The sequence below is a fragment of the Triticum aestivum genome, chromosome 5B (genome assembly GCF_018294505.1).
Source record: "Triticum aestivum cultivar Chinese Spring chromosome 5B, IWGSC CS RefSeq v2.1, whole genome shotgun sequence".
Classification (NCBI taxonomy): domain Eukaryota; kingdom Viridiplantae; phylum Streptophyta; class Magnoliopsida; order Poales; family Poaceae; genus Triticum; species Triticum aestivum.
In genome coordinates, this window is record NC_057807.1 from 199,637,178 (window position 1) to 199,657,364 (window position 20,187).

Below are 20,187 nucleotides of genomic sequence, written 5' to 3' on the forward strand. Positions count from 1 at the left end.
GTTTGTGTAGGTGCGTGGGACTTTTGAGGAGCCTCCTACTGGATTGATACCTTGGTTCTCAAAAACTGAGGGAAATACTTACGCTACTATTGCTGCATCACCCTTTCCTCTTCAAGGAAAACCAATGCAAGCTCAAGACGTAGCATGGAATAAATGAAGATTGGCTAAGGACGAGGTGACGATGCGCATCGGCAATGGTTCCAAGGTCGATGTGATCGCCGTCGGCACGCTACCTCTACATCTACCTTCAGGATTAGTTTTAGACCTCAATAATTGTTATTTGGTGCTAGCGTTGAGCATGAACATTATATCTGGATCTTGTTTATTGCGAGTTGATTATTCATTTAAGTCAGAGAATAACGTTTTTTCTATTTATATGAGTAATATCTTTTATGGTCACGCACCTTTGATGAATGGTCTATTCTTGTTGAATCTCGATCATAGTGATACACATATTCATAATATTGATGCCAAAAGATGCGAAGTTGATAATGATAGTGCAACATACTTGTGTCACTGCCGTTTAGGTCATATTGGTGTAAAGCGCATGAAGAAACTCCATGCGGATGGACGTTTGGAATCACTTGATTATGAATCATTTGATACTTGCAAACCATGCCTCATGGGTAAGATCACTAAGACTCAGTTCTCCAGAACAATGGAGCGAGCTGGTGACTTATTGGAAATAATACATATGTATGCGGTCCAATGAGTGTTGAGGCACGCGACGGGTATTGTTATTTTCTAACCTTCACAAATGATTTGAGTAGGTATGGGTATATCTACTTGACGAAACACAAGTCCGAAACATTTGAAAAGTTCAAAGAATTTCAGAGTGAAGTGGAGAATCATTGTAACAAGAAAATAATGTTTCTACGATCTGATCGCGGAGGCGAATATTTGAGTTACCAGTTTGGCCTTCATATAAAACAATGTGGAATTGTTTCACAACTCACGCCACCTGGAACACCACAACATAATGGTGTGTTCGGATGTCGTAACCAAAATTTTGTTAGATATGGTACATTCTGTGATGTCTCTTACCAATTTGCCTTTATTATTTTGGGGTTATGCATTAGAGACAATCGCATTCACGTTAAATACGACACTGTCTAAATCCGTTGAGATGACAATGTATGAACTATGGTTTGGCAAGAAACCTAAGATGTCGTTTCTTAAAGTTTGGGGATGCGACAATTATGTCAGAAGGCTTCAGCCTGATAAGCTCGAACCCAAATCAAAGAAGTGCGTCTTCATAGGATACCCTAAAGAAACTATTGTGTACACCTTCTACCACATATCTGCAGGCAAGATCTTTGTTGCTAAGAATGGATCGTTTCTAGAGAAGGAGCTTCTCTCGAAAGAAGTGAGTGGGAGGAAAGTAGAACTTGATGAGGTAATTGTACCTTCTCTTGAATTGGAAAGTAGCACATTAGAGAAAACCGTTCCCGTGATGCCTACACCAGCTAGAGAGGAAGCTAATGATGATGATCATGAAACTTTAGATCAAGTTACTACTAAACCTCGTAGGTCGACCAGAACACATACCGCACGAGAGTGGTACAGTAATCCTATCCTGGAAGTCATGCCATTAGACAACGGCGAACCGATGAACTATGAAGAAGCTATGATGAGCCCAGATTCCAACAAATGGCTTGAGGCCATGAAATATGAGATAGGGTCCATGTATGATAACAAAGTATGGACTTTGGTGGACTTGCCCGATGATCGGCAAGCCATTGAGAATAAATGGATCTTCAAGAAGAAGAGAGATGCGGATGGTAATATGACTATCTATAAAGCTCGACTTGTCATGAAAGGTTTTCAACAAGTTCAAGGGGTTGACTACGATGAGATTTTCTCATCCATAGAGATGCTTAAGTCTGTCCGAATCATGTTAGCAATTTCCGCATTTTATGATCATGAAATCTGGCAAATGGATGTCAAAACTGCATTCCTTAACGGGTTTCTTAAAGAAGAGTTATATATGATGCAACCAAAAGGTTTTGTCGATCCTAATGGTGCTAACAAAGTGTTCAAGCTCCAACGATCCATTTATGGACTGGTGCAAGCATCTCGGAGTTGGAATATATGCTTTGATGATGTGATCAAAGCATATGGTTTTATACAGACTTATGGAGAAGCCTGAATTTACAAAGAAAGTGAGTGGGAGCTCTGTAGCATTCCTGATATTATATGTGGATGACATATTATTGATTGGAAATGATATAGAATATCTGGATAGCATAAAAGGATACGTGAATAAGAATTTTTCAATGGAAGACCTCGGTGAAGCTACTTATATATTGGGCATCAAGATCTATAGGGATAGATCGAGATACTTAATAGGACTTTTACAAAACACATACCTTGACAAAGTTCTGAAGAAGTTCAAAATGGACAGTCAAAGAAAGGGTTCTTGCCCATGTTACATGGTGTGAAATTGAGTCAGACTCAAAGCCCGACCACAGTAGAAGATAGAGAGAAAATGGAAGTCATTCCATATGCCTCAGCCATGTGTTCTCTTGTGTATGACATGCTCTGTACCAGACCTGATATTGTTTGGCAGGGAGGTACCAAAGTAATCTAGGAGTGGATCACTAGAAAACGGTCAAGAATATCCCGAAGTACCTGAAAAGGACCAAGGATATGTTTCACGTTTATGGAGGTGACGAAGAGCTCGTCGTAAAGGGTTACGTCGATTCTAGCTTCGACACAGATCTGAATGACTCTGTGTCACAAACCGGATACATATTTATATTGAATTGTGGAGCTGTTAGTTGGTGCAGTTCCAAGAAGAGTGTCAGGCCGGATCTACGTGTGAAGCGGAGTACATAGCTGCTTCGGAAGCAGCGCATGAAGGAGTCTGGATGAAGGAGTTCATATCCGATATGGGTGTTATACCCAGTGCATCGGGTCCAATGGCAATCTTTTGTGACAACATTGGAGAATTTTCCTTAGCGAAGGGATCCAGGTTTCACAAGAGAACTGAACACAGCAAGAGACGCTTCAACTCCATTCGTGAAAAAGGTCAAGGATGGAGACATAGGAATTTGCAAAGTACATACGGATCTGAATGTAGCAGACCCGCTTAATAAACCTCTTCTGCGACAAAACATGATCAATACCAAGACTCCATGGGTGTTAGATTCATTACTATGTAATCTAGATTATTGACTCTAGTGCAAGTGGGAGACTATTGGAAATATGCCCTAGAGGCAATAATAAAGTGGTTATTATTATATTTCCTTAATCACGATGAAGGTTTATTATTCGTGCTAGAGTTGTATTGATTGGAAACTTAAATACATGTCTGAATACATAAGCAAATACCATGTCCCTTGTATGCCTCTACTAAACTAGCTCCTTGATCAAAATATGGTTAGGTTTCCTGACCATAGACATGAGTTGTCATTTGATAACGTGATCACTTCATTAGGAGAATGATGTGATGGACAAGACCCATCCGTTAGCTTAGCATATGATCGTTCAGTTTATTGCTACAACTTTCTTAATGTCAAATACATATTCCTTCGACCATGAGATCATGCAACTCCCGGATACCGGAGGAATACTTTGTGTGCTATCAAATGTCACAACGTAACTCGGTGATCTTAAATATACTCTACAGGTATCTCCAAAGGTGTTTGTTGAGTTGGTACGGATCGAGATTGGGATTTGCCACTCCATGTATCGGAGAGATATCTCTGGGCCCTCTCGGTAATACAACATCAAAAGAAGCTTGCAAGCAAAGGGACCAAGGAGTTAGTTACGAGATGATGTATTACAGAACAAGTAAAGAGACTTGCCGGTAACGAGATAGAACTAGGTATGAAGATACCGACGATCGAATCTCGGGCAAGTAGCATACCGACAGACAAAGGGAACTACGTATGTTGTAATAAAGGTTCGGCCGATAAAGATATTTGTACAATATGTAGGAACTAATATGGGCATCCAGGTCCCGCTATTATTTATTGACCGGAGAAGCGTCTCAGTCATGTCTACATCATTCTTGAACCCGTAGGGTCCGCACGCTTAACATTCGTTGACGATATAGTATTATATGAGTTATGTATGTGATACGTCTCCAACGTATCTATAATTTTTTATTGTTCCATACTATTATATATTCTGTTTTGGATGTTTTATATGCATTAATATGCTATTTTATATTATTTTTGGGACTGTCCTATTAACCTAGAGCCCAGTGCCAGTTTCTATTTTTTCCTTGTTTTTGAGCTCCGCCGAAAAGGAATACTAAACGGAGTCCAAACGGAATAAAACTTCACTATTATTTTTCTTGGACAAGAAGACACCCAGGAGACTCGGAGTTCAAGTCAGAAGAGCCACGAGGCGGCGACAAGGGTGGAGGGCGCGCCTAGGGGGGTAGGGCGCGCCCCCTACCTTGTGGGCTCCTCGTGACCCCCCTGACCTAGTTCTGCCTCCTATATATTCACACATATTCCCAAACCACCAGAAGCATCCACGAAAACACTTTTCCACCGCCGCAACCTTCTGTTCCCGTGAGACCCCATCTTGGGACCTTTTCCGGCATCCTGCCGGAGGGGGATTCGATCACAGAGGGCATCTACATCAACTCTATTCCCCTTCCGATGAAGCATGAGTAGTCCACCTCAGACCTACGGGTCCATAGCTAGTAGCTAGTGACACGTCTCCAACGTATATATAATTTTTGCTTCTTCCATGTTGTTATATTATCATTCTTGGATGTTTTACAATTATTTTATAGCCATTTTATATCATTTTTTGGTACTAATCTATTGACATAGTACCAAGTGCCAGTTGCTGTCTTCTGCATGTTTTTTTACATCGCAGGAAATCAATACCAGACGGAGTCCAAATGCCACGAAGCTTTACGATGATTTTTTATGGACCAAAAGGAAGAAGTTGGGCCCTGGTTGCACCTGGGGGGAGTCTCGGGGAGGGGACAACCCACTAGGGCGCGCCAACAGGCCTAGGCGCGCCCTAGTGGGTTGTGCCCACCTCGGGTGCCCCACGGACCGCCTGTTTGCTCTATAAATACTCCAATATTCCAGAAACCCTAGGGGAGTGGACGAAATATTGATCTAGCCGCTGCAGAGTCCAGAACCACTAGATCCAATCTAGACACCATCACGGAGGGGTTCACCACTTCCATTGGTGCATCTTCGATGATGCGTGAGTAGTTCGTTGTAGACCTTCGGGTCTGTAGTTAGTAGCTAGATGGCTTCCTCTCTCTCTCTCTCTCTCTCTTGATTATCAATACAATGGTCTCTTGGAGATCCATATGATATAAGTCTTTTGGCAGTGTGTTTGTTGGATCCGATGAACTTTGAGTTTATGATCAGATCTATGTTTTTATCCATGAAAGTTATTTGAGTCTTCTTTGATCTCTTATATGCATGATTGCTTATAACCTCGTATTTCTTCTCCCATATTTGAGTTTTGTTTGGCCAGCTTGATCTACTTATTTTGCAATGGGAAGAGGTGCTTTGAAGTGGGTTCGATCTTATGGTGCTTGATCCCAGTGACAGAAAGGGAACTGACACATATGTATCGTTGCTACTAACGATAACAAGATGAGATATATATCTGCTGCAATAGATAAACGTATCTCGTCTACATCATGTCATCATTCTTATTGCATTACTCCGTTTTCTGATGAACTTAACATGCTTGCATGCTGGATAGCGGTCGATGTGTGGAGTAATAGTAGTAGATGCAGGCACGAGTCGGTCTACTAATCTTGGACTTGATGCCTATATAATGATCATTGCCTGGATATCATCATGATTATTTGAAGTTCTATCAATTGCCCAACAGTAATTGTTTTCCCACCATTTGCTATTTTCTCGAGAGAAGCCACTAGTGAAACCTACGGCCCCTGGGTCTCTTTTCATCATATTTGCCTTTGCGATCTATTTTCTCTTGCATTTATTTTCAGATCTATTAAACCAAAAATACAAAAATACCTTGCTGCAATTTATTTGTTCCGCGATCTATTTATCCTATCTACCACTTTTTACCTCACGTCCTTTGCCTATCTTGAGGCGCCGTACCCCGAAAGGGATTGACAACCCCTTTTAACACATCGGGTTGCGAGGTGCTGTTATTTGTGTGCAGGGGCTATTTACGTTGTGTTGCTTGGTTCTCCTACTGGTTCGATAACCTTGGTTTCATATCTGAGGGAAATACCTACCGCTGCTATGCTGCATCATCCCTTCCTCTTTGGGGAAATACCGGCGTAGCTTCAAGCGACATCAAAAGGAATTTCTGGCGCCGTTGTCGGGGAGGATCTTCTACATAACCAGGTTCCTAATCACAAATCTAATCTCATTAAAATTTACATTATTCGCCATTTGCCTCTCGTTTTCCTCTCCCCCGCTTCACAAAAATTTGTCATTTTATTTGCTCTCTTTTTCGTTCGCCGTTTTCTCGTCAGATCTCTTCTTTGCTTGTGTGCCATGTGTCTTTTATTTGCTTGCATCTTTGCTTGCTAAATATCTCTTGATATGGATCCTCATCCACTTGCTAATCTTTTTAAGAGATCCAATTGTCATGAACAAATTTCTAGTGATTTGAGTACACTAGATTATCTTTATGAAGTTTCGCTTGAGATTCGTGAATCTGAAAATTATGATGAAGAAATTTATGAAGTGATTCATGATAGCTGTTTGAATGAAAAGCATGATTGCAATGATTTTTGTGCTAATAATATGCAATACCCCAAGCTTGGGGATGCTAATTTTGCTATGTCTACTACTTCTTGCAATGATCATGATTGGGGTGATTCTTCGTATGATCTTGAAAATTGATTTAAGCCCCATGATGCATATGAGATTGATAATAATGTTTGCAATATTATTGAAAGTGGGTTTGGAAGAGTGTCAACTTTAGATCCCACATATTTGGAGAATGTTCAATCTTATGAATTTTATAAAAGTGGGTTTGGAGAGGTCATGACTTTAGTTAATGTTAATCCCACTATTTTGAAGGAGTGTCAACTTTGCATGCATGTGGATCATGTTGAGCATATGTTATGTGATAGCTATTTTGTTGAATTTTCTTATTATCCTACATGTAATCATTATGAGAGAGGAAAATATGATGGTAGAAATTTTCATGTTACTAAATGACCTCTTGTTATGTTGAGATCGTCAATGTTTTATTCCTCTTCTTTGCATATGTTAGATGTTTCTTGTCTTGATAATTTGTTTGCTTATAAAATTCCTATGCATAGGAAGTATGTTAGACTTAAATGTCTTTTTCATGTGTTTCATGATGCTCTCTTTGTGTTTCAATTCTTATCTTTCGTATGAGACTTGTTGAAATCTTATGCCTAGCTAGGGGCGTAAAACGATAGCACTTGTTGGGAGGCAACCCAATGAATAAAATTTATTTTGTCTTTTTGCTTTCTATTCTTGAGTGTTAGAACAATTATACTACTATTATGATTGTGTTTTTTGTGTTTTAATTAGTGTTTGTGCCAAGTAAAGCCTTTAGGATCTTCTGGGGTGATAGTTGTTTGATCTTGCTGAAAAAGACAGAAACTTTGTGCTCACGAAAATAATTTTCATAAGTCACAGAAAAGAGCTTTTGCCCTAATTTGTTTTGAAGAAGATTAATATACAAATTACGCTGATCGTCCTAATTTGGTAGAATTTTTGAAGTTCCATAAGTATTCGAAGGTTCCAGATTAATACAGACTGTTCTGTTTTGACAGATTCTGTTTTCTTTGTGTTGTGTGCTTATTTTGATGGTTCTATGGTTTTCTTTGATGAGATTTTGCCATAGAAAAGTTGGAATATGGTAGATATAATACAAAAACAAAATAATAATTGGTTTTACACATCACTTTTAGTAGTGGTTTGCTTTCTTTTACTAACGGATCTCACTAGGGTTTTGTTGAGTTTTGTGTGATTGAAGTTTTCAAGTTTTGGGTTATCTTACGATGGATGAAAGAAGGATAGAAGAGCCTAAGCTTGGGGATGCCCCGACATCCCAAGCTATTATCCAAGAATGAGCAACCAACTAATCTTGGGGATGCCCCCGAGTGGCATCCCCTCTTTCTTCTAACGACCATCGGTATTTTACTCGAGGCTATATTTTTATTCGTCACATGATATGTGTTTTGCTTGGAGCGTCTTGTATGATATGTGTCTTTTCTTGTTTTATTTTGTGTTTTAAGTCATCAATTCTTACTGGACACACCTATTTGAGAGAGCCAAAATTATGTCATGACTTGTTAGAATTGCTCTCTATGCTTCACTTAAATTTTTATGAGCAATGGACTTGCTCTAGTGCTTCACTTATCTCTTTTTGAGCACGGCGTGCTTAGTATTTTTGAAGAAATGCTCTCATGCTTCACTTAGATTTATTTAAGAGTTAGTAAAATTTTGAAGAAATTCTCTCTTGCTTCACTTAAATTATTTTGAGAGAAATAAAATATGTTATGCTCATGATCTTCAGTTATATTTGTTTGAGCTTATGAAAAGCAACACATGAAAATTAGTCCCAAAGTGATATATATCCAAGAAGGATAAAGAAAGAAAAAAATGTCATGAAGATCATTGAACAGAACTAACTTGATTCTTAGTAATAGTTTTGAGATATGATGATGTGATATGTGAGTTATGTTGATGAGTAATTGTGCTCTAGTAAGAATATTGGTGTTAAGGTTTGTGATTCCCTATGCATGCACGGAAGTCAATAATCATGCAATGAAAATTATATCCTACTTGTGGTGCATTATTCGGTGTTAATTATGCTTAATGCTTGCTTATGGGATTATTCGTTTCTTGGTTGGTCGCTTCTCAATCTTTCTGCTAGCCTTCATTTTGCACCAAGTATGACCTCTACTTGTGCGTCCAAAATCCTTTAAACCAGTTTTGCCACGTGAGTCCACTATATCTACCTATATGCGGTATTCTTTTGTCATTCTAAGTAAATTTGCATGTGCCATCTCTAATTTTGAAAATAGACTTCTCTTTTGTGTGTTTGTTTCGCTCGCGAAACGGTAACGGGTGGCTAATATTTTCCATGATGGATGTGTTATTCTCACGATGAGTGTTTATTCACTTGTCATTGCACGAGAGTAAGGCAAAGGTATTAGGGATGCCCAGTCCCAAAATGCAAAAATGAATTTACTTTATGTTGTCAAATAATAAATTTCTTGGAAACTATTGGTATGGAGGGCAACCGTGGATACGGCTAGCCATGGAAAGTGAAAGTATGGTGGAAAAAGGAATAAACTTCATTTTCTGTTTGGGAACCAGCTATGATATATCTAGCATGGAAAGTGTTGGGAACTCTGAGTCGTTTTCGTTGGTGGGATGGATACACCTCCCAAAATGTTTTTATCTCTAATTTTTCTCTTTGAGCTCTGGCACCTCTACAAATCCCTACTCCCCTCTGCGAAGGGCCTTTCTTTTACTTTATGCAACTTTTATTTTTGAAATTGAGTCTCCATCCTCTCTTATAAAAGCACCAACTAGGAGGCAATATGATCGTACTTAAGTATTGGGTGTAGCTAATATTCGAATGTGTTTCATGAATGGCTCAATGTTTGAGCACGATGGCCTAGGGATAACTTGTTTTAGCATTGATATTTTGAAAGGCATGGTTCTTGTTGATATGCTTGAGTATCTAAATTATTATGTCAAAGCTAGACTATTGCTTTGAATCACATAAAAGTCTATATGTCCATGCTATAAAGAAAAGAATGTGATGAACATGTTAGGCAGCATTCCACATCAAAAATTCTGTTTTTATCACTTACCTACTCGAGGACGAGCAGGAGTTAAGCTTGGGGATGCTGATACATCTCCAACGTATCTATAATTTTTGATTGTTCCATGCTGTTATATTTATCATTCTTGGATGTTTTACAATCATTTTATAGTCATTTTATATCATTTTTGGTACTAACCTATTGACATAGTGCCAAGTGCCAGTTGCTGTTTTCTGCATGTTTTTTACATCGCAGGAAATCAATATCAGACGGAGTCCAAATGCCATGAAGCTTTACGATGATTTTTTATGGCCCAAAAGGAAGAAGTTGGGCCCTGGTTGCACCTGGGGGGAGTCCCGAGGAGGGGACAACCCACCAGGGCGCGCCAGGAGGCCCAGGCGCGCCCTGGTGGGTCGTGCCCACCTCGGGTGCCCCCTGGACTACCTCTTTGCTCTATAAATACCCCAATATTCCAGAAACCCTAGGGGAGTCGACGAAATATTGATCCAGCCGCCGCAGAGTCCAGAACCACCAGATCCAATCTAGACACCATCACGGAGGCGTTCACCACTTCCATTGGTGCCTCTCTAATGATGCATGATTAGTTCATTGTAGACCTTTGGGTCCATAGTTAGTAACTAGATGGCTTCCGCTCTCTCTCTTGATTATCAATACAATGGTCTCTTGGAGATCCATATGATGTAAGTCTTTTGGCGGTGTGTTTGTTGGGATCCGATGAACTTTGAGTTTATGATCAGATCTATGTTTTATCCATGAAAGTTATTTGAGTCTTCTTTGATCTCTTATATGCATGATTGCTTATAGCCTTGTATTTCTTCTCCGATATTTGGGTTTTGTTTGGCCAACTTGATCTATTTATCTTGCAATGGGAAGAGGTGCTTTGTAGTGGGTTCGATCTTACGGTGCTTGATCCCAGTGACAGAAAGGGAACCAACACGTATGTATTGTTGCTACTAAGGATAACAAGATGAGATCTATATCTGCCGCAATAGATAATCCTATCTCGTCTACAGCATGTCTCGTTCTTATTGCATTACTCCGTTTTCTCATCAACTTAATACACTAGATGCATGCTGGATAGCGGTCGATGTGTGGAGTAATAGTAGTAGAAGCAGGCAGGAGTCGGTCTACTAATCTTGGACGTGATGCCTATATAATGATCATTGCCTGGATATCGTCATGATTATTTGAAGTTCTATCAATTGCCAAACAGTAATTGTTTTCTCACCGTTTGCTATTTTTCTCGAGAGAAGCCACTAGTGAAACCTACGGCCCCCAGGTCTCTTTTCATCATATTTGCCTTTGCGATCTATTTTCTCTTGCATTTATTTTTAGATCTATTAAACCAAAAATACAAAAATGCCTTGCTGCAATTTATTTGTTCTGCGATCTATTTATCCTATCTACCACTTTTTACCTCACGTCCTTTGCCTATCTTGAGGCGCCGTACCCCGAAAGGGATTGACAACCCCTTTAACACGTTGGGTTGCGAGGTGTTGTTATTTGTGTGCAGGGTCTATTTACGTTGTGTTGCTTGGTTCTCCTACTGGTTCGATAACCTTGGTTTCATATCTGAGGGAAATACCTATCGCCGCTGTGCTGCATCATCCCTTCCTCTTTGAGGAAATATCGGCATAGCTTCAAGCGATATCAGCTAGCACTACAAAAAAATACACTTCCATGATGATACGTGTTTGTCATAGTAGGTCACATTTTCTGTCATGCATGTACATCCATGACGAATTTATGACAGAATCAAGATAGTTATACTTGTGTTGTCGTAGAAGTTTTCCATGACAATACCAAAATTATCATCACGGAAGTGTCCACTTCCATGAAGATAAATCACGCGTCGTAGAAGTGCTTTCGTCAAGGGTGACCCACACGTGGCATCCACCGTAACGGGTCGCCGTTAAGCTAGCGAGTCCAATTTTGGATCCGATAACCCGCTAACAGCCACGACCAATGGCGATTTTCCATGTGTAAAATTCTCATTGGCCGACGGAACCACGTTTCAGCTTGGCGTTGGCACAGATGTCACTCATCCAGTGGGGGAGATGCGCCTATGATATGTTGACACGTGGACCGGCCCAAAAGTGGCCCATAAAGATTAAATGGGCCGGCCCAACTAAAGGCCCACAAGATTTTGCAGACCATAATGGGTCGGCCCAGCTAAAGGCCTACAAGATTTTGCAGACCATAATGGGTCGGCCCAGCTAAAGGCCCACAAGATTTTCAATACACTAGTGTGCCGGCCCGTTAACAGGCTGCCATGTTTTTGCCCAAATGCTGGCCCATATTTGATCTGGTTCATTAACATCCTGCCACGTTTTGGGCCTAATAAGGGCCAATATGAGATCCGACCTGTTAATAGTTTACCACGTTTTAGGCCATATTATGACCCATATCAGATCCGGCCCTTTAAGAGCCTTTGGGCTAAATTATGGCCCATATTAGATTTGGCCCGTCAACTGGAACCTGTGCTTTTGGGCCCACTTGAGGCCCGGTTAGGATTTCTGTTTGCTAAAGGCCCATTTAGCAATACGGCCTAATATTAGTTTCAGCCTGTTAAATGCCCGTTTAACATTTCGGCCCTATATCTGTTTCGGCCTGTCCGTCGTATAGTTGGGCCTAACTATGGCCCGCTTTGCATCCGACCTGCTCACAGCCGATAATCTGATTGGGCCAAACAAGGACCGAGACAATTTTGGCCTGTTAACGACCTGTGATGTGATTGGCAGAATCATGTGCCGGGATCTATTTTGGCCTGCTGTCGGCCCGTGAGCTGTTCGGCACGTTTCAGGCCCAACCTACTTTTGAGCCTCCTAGAAGCCCATTGAACTTTCTGGCGAAAATAGGGCCGACGGTTTACTTGGCCTATTAAAGGCCTGAAACTACTAGTGGGCCAGTTTAAATTTAGGCCTGTTAACGGACCAAGATGACTAGGCCCATGATGCGTCCCATACATAGTGATTTGCATGACGGCCCGATTATGTACCATAATTTTACGGTTTGGCCGGTTTACTTTTCATGGAGCGAAGACAGTAAAATAACTACAACATCGTGGATAAGAAAAAACCTAGACTATACAATAAAGAAATTACGACATATTACATCCACTAAGCATCAAATTTCGCCACTATAATAATAAAGCACAAGCAGACAACATATTACATACACTGGGCATCAAAGATCACCACCAGTGCAAATAAACACACCGACAAAATAATATACAACACTGACAGCACTTCACACTAAAAAAAAGACAAATCCATGACATTTTGGGCCGAATGATTTAGTTTTTCTATCATGCTTATGACACTTGTTATGACGATAATTGTGAAAAAACCCGGTATCATCATAGATGATAGGGGCAAAGGTGTCCCGATGTTTCGATGAGATAGCAATCGTTTTCTCTGAGAGTCGACTTTGACGATCCGACTACGAACGTGCGAAGACGTCGCGCCTTAGCAATCACTAAACCAACTTCCGAGGGGTTATTGACCACGCCGGAGCATGATCAACCTGACCACGAGGGTCTATTTCCTACGAGCAAACAAAGAACAAGCAAGAAACTAAGATTGCAATCTGGATATTGCAAATAAAAGAGGAAAGCTTTATTAATGAAAGCGGGGTTCTGAGACATCTTTGTCTGGTTTGAACACAAACGAAGTACGCGAAGTTGCAGCTATGACGAACTTTAATCTAAAAAAAACCCAAAGTCTAAACGGTGCCCTAAGGGCTGTATATATGGAGGAACAGGGGTGAATTTCGTGGCCCTTGGTGGAGGGGTCCGAAATCAACCCTATCTCTTGTTTCCCCACACATACGGACTGTAAAAATAGCCTATACTTATGTATTTCGAAATTACATGGGCCTGGCCCAATAATAAGGTGACGCATCACCTAGAATAGCCTCTAGACGAAATTTATGAAGTGGCATCTTGTATATTTCGTCCAAGGCTTCATGCACCCATTATGGTGGCTTCAAAGTCCTGAAATCATCACTTGTAACTCCGTTCTTGTTCCCCTTGCGCATGCCATCATCTCCATGCTTGTTCTTGCTCCAATGTTCATCCTTCTCCAAGCTAGCCCCTTCATTTGTAAGCAAAACAAATGTATCCAATTTAGGCAGCATCATATTCTCATGAACATTAGAATCATTACCAAGAAATGAAAGTACCTGATAATTTAATTGGCGTGCGCGAGCTCTAGTAATTGGTCCAGTATATGTAACAGTAGGGGCTGTGGGTGTAACAATGGTATTGATGTCCTCATCATCCTCCCCTTCTTGAAATGAAGTCGTCCTCGACGGAAGCTCATCTTCCTCACCCAAATAAGGCTTCAAATCTGCAATGTTAAAAGTGGGACTAACCCCAAAATCTACAGGCAGCTCAAGTTTATATGCACTATCATTTATTTTCTCCAACACCTTAAAGGACCATCAGCACGTGGCATTAACTTTGATTTGCGCAAATTAGGAAATCTATCCTTACGCAAATGTAACCAAACAAGATCTCCAAGTGCAAACACAAGATGTTTTCTACCCTTATCTCTAGCAAGTTTATATTTAGCATTCATACGCTCAGTGTTTTCCTTAGTTAACTCATGCATTTTTAAAATCAATTCAGCACGTTGTTTAGCATCAAAATTAACCTTCTCCGAAGATGGAAGATGCAACAAATCAATAGGTGCACGAGGTAGGAAACCATACACAACTTCAAAAGGGCACATCTTAGTAGTAGAATGCAATGAACGATTATAAGGAAATTCAATATGAGGCAAGCATTCTTCCCACATTTTCTTATTATTCTTCAAAACAGCCCTAAGCATAGTAGACAATGTTCTATTGACTATTTCAGTTTGTCCATCAGTTTGGGGGTGACAAGTAGTACTAAAAAGCAGTTTAGTCCCCAATTTAGCCCATAAACATCTCCAAAAGTGGCTAAGAAATTTAGTATCACAATCTGAAACAATAGTATTGGGCACACCATGCAAGCGAATAATTTCACGAAAGAACAAATCAGCAACATTAACATCATCATCGCTTTTATAACATGGTATAAAGTGTGCCATTTTCGAGAATCTATCCACGGCAACAAATATGCTATCCCTCCCCTTCTTTGTTCGAGGTAAGCCTAAAACAAAGTCCATAGATATATCCTCCCAAGGAACACTAGGTACAGGCAAAGGCATATATAAACCATGAGGATTGAGTCGTGACTTAGCTTTTTGACATGTAGTGCAGCGAGCAATAAAACGCTCAACATCCCGTCTCATCTTTGGCCAAAAGAAATGTGTAGCAAGTACGTCCTCCATCTTCTTCATGCCAAAGTGTCCCATTAATCCTCCTCCATGCGCCTCCTGCAACAACAAAAGACGAACAGAGCTAGCTGGAATGCATAGCTTGTTAGCACGAAACACATATCCATCATTAATGACGAACTTGTTCCATGTTCTCCCTTCTTTACAATTCTGCAATACATCTTTAAAATCAGCATCATGCACATATTGATCTTTGATGGTCTCCAAACCAAATATTTTGAAGTCAAGTTGTGAAAGCATAGTATAGCAACGAGACAATGCATCAGCAATAACATTTTCTTTACCCTTCTTGTGTTTAATAACATCAGGGAAAGTCTCAATGAATTCAACCCATTTAGCATGTCTACGATTCAGTTAAGCTTGACTTTTAATATGTTTCTAAGATTCATGATCAAAATGTATAACAAATTCTTTGGGCCATAAATAATGTTGCCATGTCTCTAAAGTCCGAACAAGAGCATATAATTCTTTATCATAAGTAGAATAATTCAGACTAGGCCCAATTTTTCAGAAAAATATGCAATAGGTTTGCCATCTTGTAATAACACACCTCCTAATCCAATTCCACTAGCATCACATTCAAGCTCAAAAGTCTTATTAAAATCAGGAAGTTGGAGAAAAGGAGCATGTGTCAACTTATCTTTCAATACCGTGAAGGCTTCTTCCCGTGCGGTACCCCAAACAAAAGGCACATCCTTCTTTGTAAGCTCATTGAGAGGTGCAACAATGGTGCTGAAATCTCTCACAAAATGCCTATAGAATCCAACAAGGCCAAGAAAACTCCTCACTTGTGTGACCGTTTTGGGCTGCGACCAACTCTCAATAGCTTCAATCTTGGCTTTATCAACTTCAATTCCCTGTGGAGTAACAACATAGCCAAGAAAAGACACTCGGTCGGTGCAAAAGGTGCACTTCCCAAGGTTACCAAACAAACGTGCATCACGTAGAGCAATAAAAACAGCACCTAAATGTTCCAAATGTTCATCCAAAGTTCTGCTATAAATCAATATGTCATCAAAGTAAACTACCACAAATCGTCCAATGAAAGCACGTAAAACTTTGTTCATTAATCTCATGAAAGTACTAGGTGCATTAGTTAACCCAAAAGGCATGACTAACCACTCATATAATCCAAACTAAGTTTTAAATGCTGTTTTCCATTCATCCCCCAATTTCATACGAATTTGATGGTATCCACTACGCAAATCAACTTTGGAGAATATTGTAGAGCCACTCAATTCATCAAGCATATCATCTAGCCTAGGAATAGGATGACGATAACGAATAGTAATATTATTAATGCCTCTACAATCAACACACATACGCGATGTACCATCCTTTTTCGGCACTAAAATAATGGGAACAGCACAAGGACTAAGGGATTCGCGTATATAACCTTTGTCGAGAAGCTCTTGTACTTGACGCATAATCTCCTTCGTCTCCTCTGGATTGGTACGGTATGGTGCACGGTTGGGTAGCGATGCACCGGGAATTAAGTCAATTTGATGTTCAATCCCTCGAATAGGTGGTAATCCCGGTGGCACGTCTTGTGGGAAGACGTCAGCGAACTCCTGCAAAATGTTAGTGACAGTAGGGGGCAAAGAGGAAGGCACGTCCTCGAATGAAAATAATGCCTCTTTGCACACAAAAGCATAGCAAACAAATTTGCTAAAATCTAGCTCATCAATATCAGATTTAGTGGCAAGTAAACATGCACTTTTCAATTTAATTTCAGAAGCAACACTAGATGGTTTATTATTACGCTTCATTTGTTTCTCAAATTCTTTTGCCACAATCTGATTTTCACTCTTATTCTTCTCCTGTTTTGCTTTATTAGCTCTATTAATATCATCTTTCAAAATGGAATCAGGAGTCATAGGAAGCAAAGTAATATTTTTATCCTTATGAACAAGAGTATACTGATTGTTTCTACCATGATGGACAAATTTTTTATCAAATTGCCATGGTCGGCCAAGTAATAAGGAACATGCTTGCATAGGTACCACATCACAATCAACATAATCAACATATGTAGAGATACTAAAATGCACACCAACAGTACGTGTTGCCTTAACCTTGCCGCTGTTGTTGAACCATTGGATGTAGTAAGGATGTGGATGTGGTCTTGTGGTGAGAGAGAGCTTCTCCACCATCTCCATGCTAGCCAAGTTGTTGCAGCTCCCTCCGTCTATGATGACGCGCACAGAACGTTCCTTCACAACTCCCTTTGTATGGCACACATTATGCCTCTGATTTTGCTCAGCTTGTGTGACCTGCACACTCAAAACACGTTGAGCAACTAAACATTCATACCTGTCAGCGTCTTCAAGAGCCATGTATTGCGTCTCATGATCAGAATCATCTCCACCGTGTTCTTCACGTGTAATAAGAGCCAACGTCTCCTCATCATAGTCACTAGTGTACTCGTACCCACCATCCTCAGTTGCAATCATCACATGCTGAGATTTGCATTCTCTCGCATAATGACCTCTTCCCTTACAACGACGATAAATAATATCACTTGTGTGCCCAGTTGATGCCATGGAAGAAGAAGAGCTCTGTGTAGGCCCGGCAGGTGCGCTCTTGGCAAATAGTGGTGGTTGTGCCTGCTTTCTTGTATCACGGCTGGAGGTGGCACCTAATGGAGGTGCTGGTGCAGTGGAAGTAGAAGATGCACGCGGTGTCCATGATGAAGGTCGACCTGCAGAAAAGTTAGTTCGCGCCAATGCTTGTCGATCCTGCACTTCACGTTCAGCTTTACAAGCAAGATGGAATAAATGAGTGATATTAGTATACTCCTTATACTCTAGAATGGTCTGAATCTCTCTATTTAATCCACCCATAAAACGTGCAAGCATAGGTTCATTCTCCTCAATAATACCACATCTAATCATGCCAGTTTGTAATTCCTGATAATATTCTTCTACAGAATTTTTTCCTTGTCTCAAACGCTGCAATTTTTGAAGCAATTCACGTTGATAATATGGTGGAACCCAACGAGTATGCATAGCAGTTTTCAAAGCAGCCCAAGTAGCTGGAACAGGATATAATCTACAATGTTCAGACCACCAAACACACGCAAAGCTAGTGAAAGCACAAACAGCAGCAGGAACACGTCTCTCCTCAGGATATTGTAAACATGTAAATCGTTGTTCAGGTTCTAACTCCCAAGTAAGATATATATCAGGAACATATCTACCCTCAAATCATGGAATATTCAATTTCATTTTAGGGAGATGGTCATGATCTCGTACCTGAGGGGGAGCCTTAACATTGCCATTATTTGCATGTGGATGACCTGGTGGTTGTGGTGCTGGTGGTTGCACGTAGTTCTTATTTTGATCAACCTCATCCTCATAATCTCCCGCATAATCATCCTCCTCCCCATCAGCAGCAGGAGCCACAGAATTATCAGCAGCAGCACCAATAGTTTGGCCAGGCTGAAGAGGAACACGACTCGCTCGGCGGAGGGCTGTTTCACGATGTGGAGGTAGTCGTCGTCGTCGTCGTTGTTGTTGTTGTTGTTGTTGTTGTTGTTGTTGTTGTTGTTGTTGTTGTTGTTGTTGTTGTTGTTGTTGTTGTTGTTGTTGTTGTTGTTGTTGTTGTTGTTGCTGTTGCAGAGGTGCGGCAGGTGTAGCCGGTGGTGGAAGACGCGCAAGCAGTTCATTAAATCTGTTATCGAGCTTTCTTTCAAACATCTTCTCAAGGCCAGTGATCTTCTCCATGGCCTCTTCAAAATTGTTCAGCACATCTTGCACCTGTTCAGTCATCATTTGCTGAAACTTATCATGAAGCTCCTTGTTCGTTAAGTTCTCCCAGTCAATCTCGTCGGCTTGTGATCCTGGCATGGTTAGCAGCAATAGAAACACACAAGAATATGATCCTATAGACTACTAACAAGTGGTGGTGGTGGGTGTCACAAATCCGTCAAGCAAAACTCAAATTCTTACCAGTTCTTACCAGCAGCAGGCGGTGATCGGCAACCGTTGTAGTCAAAACTCTCAAAGCTTGGATATAGCGATTACCAGGGAGAGTCAAACACACGACGTAGATGTATGTGGAGCTGGGAAGGCTTATAATATGGTAGCAAAAAGGATTAGCAATAATCAATTCAGAGATGCAAAGTTGAATAAACGCTCAATGACGGTACTGTGCTGGTCCTAGGCTAGACCGTGCTAGAGACACGAGCCTAGAACACTAACAAAATCACGGCGCTGCACGTAAACAAGGGAGAAGCACACTCTGGAATTTTTTTCGCTCTTTTTTTTGCTCTCTTTTTTTTGCGCTCCTTTTTTTGTGCCGAAAATCACTATAATGGCGAGTGTCTCGAAACTCTTCCCAAGTCAAGATAACAGGATAGGCTCGAAATTTTTTCGAACAATTTTTTTTTCGACTGCCCGGACCCAAAAACTGGAAACGGGTCAAAAAAACTTTCTATAATAGCGACTATCTCAATACGCTTAGAAACACCTAAAAATAGGATAGCCAGAATTTTTTTTGTCCAGTGCGTTTTTGGAAAATTTTGGGCCTAAACGAAGGGTGGTTTCCGGACTCTTTTTTTTGTAAACCAACCTCATCTACGGACGACAAAAGATTGCTGGAATCCGAAACCTACTCAGACAAGGAAAACACAAATCTGGAAATAGATGGATCTCGAAAGTTAACCTAATATGAGATGGACTCGGAGTGGTGGTAGTATATGGATGTGGGTCGATGGTTGTATATGGACTCGGATCGGTGTTGGTATATGGACTCGGAACGGTGGCAGATAAGCGGGATGGTAGATGGCGGGAACGACGTATTTGGTGTGGTGGTGGTATATGGCAGCGGATGATGATGGTGCGGCGGCGGCGTGAAGACTCATGAACAGAACTCGAAACTCTAAAAGACTAGACACTAAGACCAGCAACTAGACACGACGATGCAACCGAAAATTCAACAAAGCAAAATACTGAAAAGACTATGCAATGGCTTAGACTGGTTCAGATATGATGAACTAACCCTAACTTTTTTTGGCTTTTTCATGGACTGTAGGTATGAAGAATAGACTCGATGTAAACTATGAAAAACTATAAAATCTCACCGAGTAACCTGGAAATCTGATACCAC